Genomic DNA, 6,000 nt, shown 5'->3' with positions numbered 1-6,000 from the left:
GAGTGTGGGGTCAAGAGGTGAAGCAGGAAGAAGCAAGTGGAAGAGAGGGAGAGGGCAGCAGCATGGTGTCTGAGCTGAATGGAACTGAGGTGTGAGGAGAGTGACACAGAGAGAGTTCTTAATCTCCCCAGCTAATCTGCCAGCCGTACCTGCTAGCAATAAAAGTGCTACTGAGTGGGACACAGTGAAAATAACTGCTAACAGCAGCAGCAGCAGCAGCAAGGTGCAAAGACACACAGAGCCCCATGTGCTCAGAGGAGACCCTGCAGAGCAGGACAGCATGCAGAGTGGAGGACACTGTAACAGCCTGTACCAGCAACATCCAATAAAGCGTGAGTCTGACTATAACACCCCTGTGTAAAAGTGTGCTCCCCACTAGATCCAAGTTTGCACCACTCACCCCAACTCCAGTATTAACAGAGGAAAGAATCCACAGAGAACTCAGGCAAAAGATAGCTCCTGGCTATAGAAGTGGGTCCCTGTCAGACCCCCCAGCAGAGTATAACAGGACTGCCCTAAAAAGACTGTAACCTTTATAAAAGGATCTCTCAGTAGACTGTGAATGCAGAGACTTCATTTAACCCCTTCATGCTGGAAGCTGCTTTGAATGTGGGATTCAGCATTAACCAAGCCTTGTCTAAAGGCCCCCATACACTAGGGCGACTTGTCCTTAGGACAAGTCGCCCCCGACTTCCCCCTGAGCTTCCCCGGCTGCTCCCCGGGGGAGCTTGATTAGATTGGCACTTGATGTGCCATTTTTTACATGTGATAAATCGTCTCGATTTATCACATGTAAAAAACCCGGGGAGCAGGGGGGGGCGCTAAGAGGTGGGAGCTGGTGGGAGCAGGGGGGCTGGGGACGCTGCGGGGGACACGTCTGTGTCCCCCGCTGCTGGGGACGCTGCGGGGAACATCGTCTGAGCGGCGAGAAGGTAGAGGGAGCAGGGGGGGCTGGAGACGCTGCGGGGGACACGTCTGTGTCCCCCGCTTCTGGGGACGCTGCGGGGGACATCGTCTGAGCGGCGAGAAGGTAGAGGGAGCAGGGGGGGCTGGAGACGCTGCGGGGGACACAGGCTGCATAGAGCCGGGCAGGGGAAGCCGGCCGGGAGCTGTCAGTAATGAATAAAAAAAAAAAGCCCATACAATGAATGGGCAGCCTGTGATTGGCTGAGCGCTCTCTCAGCCAGTCAGCAATTGGCTGAGAGAGCGCTCAGCAGCCAATCACAGGCTGCCCATTCATTGTATGGGCTTTTTTTTTTTATTCATTACTGACCGCTCCCGGCCGGCTTTCCCTGCCCGGCTCTATGCAGCCTGTGTCCCCCGCAGCGTCTCCAGCCCCCCCTGCTCCCTCTACCTTCTCGCCGCTCAGACGATGTCCCCCGCAGCGTCCCCAGCAGCGGGGGACACAGACGTGTCCCCCGCAGCGTCCCCAGCCCCCCCTGCTCCCTCCACCGCCGCGCCGCCCCACTAGGTCCCAAGTCGGGTGGTCGGACGTGCAGCAGGTCCGACCACCCGACGCAGATCCGATGCGCACGGGACCGCGCATCGGATCTGAGGGGACATCAAAACTAGCCGATTTTGGCCAGATCCGACTGATCTGGCTGAAATCTGACCAAAATCGGCTAGTGTATGGGGGCCTTAAGGATTTGAGATCACCTAAATGAGTTGGCCTTGGACTGTTTTCAGTTAGCAAACCTATTGCAAGACTCTCAGCCACTGACCCCCAAATAAAGACTGTGCTTTACTGCTGACTGAGCCAACCTGAAGAGACTGTTACACATCATTTGATCTGCAGGATCATTACAAGGAATAGTGACTATTGAGTTGTATCTGGGTACCCAGTAGTAGGATGATATAGCAGAGTCTAGTTAATGTATGCAGCTACTGCACATAATAGTAAGTGTATTGTGAAGAGAAGTTTGCATATATTGCAGGTAGACAGATTGTGTTACAAGAATTGAATTGTTCATCGGATTGGATATATTGTACTCTTCCACTAAAGATGTGTACAGAAGTGTGCAGTGCTTTGTTTGCTTGATACCATAATTGCCGTTATTACTGAAGGTGATCATTTATACCCTCACCCAAGAGTCACAAAATAAACCGTTATAATTGTACCAACTTGTCCATTCATTGTGAGCAGAAAGACTCCTGACCGAATTGGAAAAGAAGAACTGAAGTAACCTCACAGTGTGAACTCCACCCAGTTCAGGTAAACCGGGGCCACCACTGGCCTTGGGGGTGTCACATATGGCGTCATACCGAACAGGATCGAACATGGAAGTGCATAAAGGCAACCCCACTGCAGATGACAAAGCCTTTAGGGAATTGTCTGTAACATTGGATGGACTCCTCAAAATGACTGCAGAGATGAGAAAGACCCTAGCCAACCAGACAATAGAACAGACTGTATACAGAAATGGGGAATGGCGTTCAGAACGCAGAGTGAAGCACCAATCCAGATGGGACGTTACCCAGGAGATGGGAAGATGGGGGACTAATCAGTTTCATGCTCGAGGGAGGCCAATATGTTGGCAATGTAGACAAAGTGGTCATATTGAGAGGCATTGTCAACAGTCCTCAGGAAGACCATCACGAGGAGGACCACCCTGGGAAGGACGACCCAGAAATGCAGGCCCACCTGCAGTATTCCAGAACCAAATGAGAGTGTCTGGGGTACATAATGCTGTGGCTGGTGAGCGAACCAACCCAAGAAGGATCTCTGGTCGTGTCGTGTGGTTCAGTGTACCACGTGGGTACGGGTTCATCAAGAGAACAGACACCAGACAAAGCGTGTATGTACATTTTACTGCCATTCAGAAAACCAACCGAAACTGGTTTCGGAGCCTGAGAAGTGGCGAAATGGTGGAATTTGAGTTGGCAAATGGAAAGAAAGGTATCAAGGCTGTACACGTGATCAGTCTAAATGGGGCTCAGGTGCAAGGCAACAGGCATGCTGCAGAGGGCAGCCAGCATTGGCGCTGTCCACCTTTCAGAGAGCATTCACGCTACTGCCAGCAAGATTACCATTACAGTAAAAGTAGAGAGGAACCAAGTGAAGTTCTGCTGGTTGAGGAAAGACCCCGGGGAGGTAACAAGATGCAACCGAAGCTGCAGGATGTAGTCAGATGGCAATTTCCCCCAGAACCAAGAGAAGGGGAGGGCAGAAAAAGGATAGAGCACACTGGTTCCAGGACAGCCAACCCCAGACCAACAGATTCCAGTGCAACTCACCGAGAAAGAGCCATTGAAGCTGTGGGGCAACTAGTTGTGGCAGAGAGATCTAGAGCCTTGGAAACCAATAGCAAAGAGTCAGATGTATCAAAGTCTGAGTGTAAGGCCCCGGAATACACCCCTAGTGCAGCTAAGGAGAAGGTGACATGGCTCTTCCCAGAATTGCATGGGCCCGACGTTGAGTACCACACGATAAGCAAGGAGGAGGTCACCTTGTGGTTACAGCAGGCATCAAGAAAGAAAAAAGATCCAAAAGGAATTTCTACCAGCAAGAAGCACAAGGAATATCTTGCCCGCCAGTTATGGGGATTGATGGTTCCCGTTGCCATTAGCTGTTGATGCGTGAGGACACGCACATGAAAAAGCGTGGGCGAATGTAGCACCCCAGTGGGTTGCTAATCACTATAAACTGACATTTTGAGTATCTGCCTAAGGTATGGAGCACTGAGGGTAAATTGAGTGCAGGCCCCTTTAATGCTACCAGCAGGGGCGGGATCAACCCAGCAGGATGATTGACAGCTTTGAAGAAAAGGTAGCTGTATTGGCTAACAGAGTGTGGGGTCAAGAGGTGAAGCAGGAAGAAGCAAGTGGAAGAGAGGGAGAGGGCAGCAGCATGGTGTCTGAGCTGAATGGAACTGAGGTGTGAGGAGAGTGACACAGAGAGAGTTCTTAATCTCCCCAGCTAATCTGCCAGCCGTACCTGCTAGCAATAAAAGTGCTACTGAGTGGGACACAGTGAAAATAACTGCTAACAGCAGCAGCAGCAGCAGCAAGGTGCAAAGACACACAGAGCCCCATGTGCTCAGAGGAGACCCTGCAGAGCAGGACAGCATGCAGAGTGGAGGACACTGTAACAGCCTGTACCAGCAACATCCAATAAAGCGTGAGTCTGACTATAACACCCCTGTGTAAAAGTGTGCTCCCCACTAGATCCAAGTTTGCACCACTCACCCCAACTCCAGTATTAACAGAGGAAAGCATCCACAGAGAGCTCAGGCAAAAGATAGCTCCTGGCTATAGAAGTGGGTCCCTGTCAGACCCCCCAGCAGAGTATAACAGGACTGCCCTAAAAAGACTGTAACCTTTATAAAAGGATCTCTCAGTAGACTGTGAATGCAGAGACTTCATTTAACCCCTTCATGCTGGAAGCTGCTTTGAATGTGGGATTCAGCATTAACCAAGCCTTGTCTAAGGATTTGAGATCACCTAAATGAGTTGGCCTTGGACTGTTTTCAGTTAGCAAACCTATTGCAAGACTCTCAGCCTCTGACCCCCAAATAAAGACTGTGCTTTACTGCTGACTGAGCCAACCTGAAGAGACTGTTACACATCATTTGATCTGCAGGATCATTACAAGGAATAGTGACTATTGAGTTGTATCTGGGTACCCAGTAGTAGGATGATATAGCAGAGTCTAGTTAATGTATGCAGCTACTGCACATAATAGTAAGTGTATTGTGAAGAGAAGTTTGCATATATTGCAGGTAGACAGATTGTGTTACAAGAATTGAATTGTTCATCGGATTGGATATATTGTACTCTTCCACTAAAGATGTGTACAGAAGTGTGCAGTGCTTTGTTTGCTTGATACCATAATTGCCGTTATTACTGAAGGTGATCATTTATACCCTCATCCAAGAGTCACAAAATAAACCGTTATAATTGTACCAACTTGTCCATTCATTGTGAGCAGAAAGACTCCTGACCGAATTGGAAAAGAAGAACTGAAGTAACCTCTCAGTGTGAACTCCACCCAGTTCAGGTAAACCCGGGCCACCACTGGCCTTGGGGGTGTCACACTTACATGGCATAATATGTAATAACCATTACGGTGTGTGGTATAATATTTAATGGGCATCAGGGTGTGTGGCATAATGTGTAATTAGCATCATGGTGTGTGGCATAATGTCTAATGGGCATCAGGGTGTGTGGCATAATGTGTAATTAGCATCATGGTGTGTGGCATAATGTGTAATGGGCATAATGTATAATAGGCATTATGGTGTGAGGCATAATGTGTAATGGGCATCTTGGTGTGTGGCATAATGTGTAATGGGCAATACTGCATTTTTTTATGTATTAAAACCCCGCCGCCACGTCACCGCATTGTAGGGTATCGCCACCTTTGGGTGGCGATACCCTATAGAAGCCTATGGGCTTCTTTTTGCCGCCTGACGCCTCCGCCGCAAACCCGCCAACCCCCTTCTCCCCCTCCCTCTGGCTAACCTGGTCCAGGTCCTCCTGGACCCGGAAGGTAACACGTTTCTCCCCCTAGTGACGCAGCCGGACGTCCTTCCGGCTGCAGGGGGGAGGAGGAGGCGCCGGGGACAGCCTGCTTAGCTGTCCCCGGCGTGAGGGATGCAGGAGGGGGCAGGGAGGTGACGGAGACCCCCCACACACCACATTCCAGGCATCGCTGGGGGCCTCAGTCACCGCATCACGACGCCAGCCGCATATGTTAGTACATATGCGCTGGCATTGCGGCGGACAGGCAGCAAAGGGCAGCGATGTACATTAATACATCCCGCCCTAAGGGATAACGGGTCACAGAAGCCTAATACTAAGTTGTGTAATAATGCTTCAGCCAACATCGTATGTCTCACCCAACATCGTATGTCTCAGCCAACATCGTATGTCTTACCCAACATGGTTGTCTGCCTTTTAGAATATTATTCTGCAGAAGATAAAGGCTCAGGTGTTGCGGAATGTACAGGTGTCCTCGGCATGTGATGTGGGGCTTGCAGACTGATGGTTCTATTCAGGTTC

General features: G+C 50.2%; 1 long non-coding RNA gene across 1 annotated transcript in view; it reads left to right on the top strand.

Moving 5' to 3' along the window:
• Positions 1-3,479: 3,479 nt before the first annotated feature.
• LOC146045354 (uncharacterized) overlaps positions 3,480-6,000 on the top strand; it is a 34,331-nt gene continuing 31,810 nt past the window's right edge. Inside the window, exon 1 of the long non-coding RNA XR_014465423.1 lies at positions 3,480-4,117. This is a non-coding gene — a long non-coding RNA (uncharacterized LOC146045354). The remainder of the gene's footprint in view (positions 4,118-6,000) is intronic.

This window comes from Crinia signifera, chromosome 11, assembly GCF_055691185.1.
Source record: "Crinia signifera chromosome 11, ASM5569118v1, whole genome shotgun sequence".
Lineage (NCBI taxonomy): Eukaryota > Metazoa > Chordata > Amphibia > Anura > Myobatrachidae > Crinia > Crinia signifera.
Note: the sequence above shows the minus strand (reverse complement) of the source record. Positions and strands in the feature narration are given on the sequence as shown.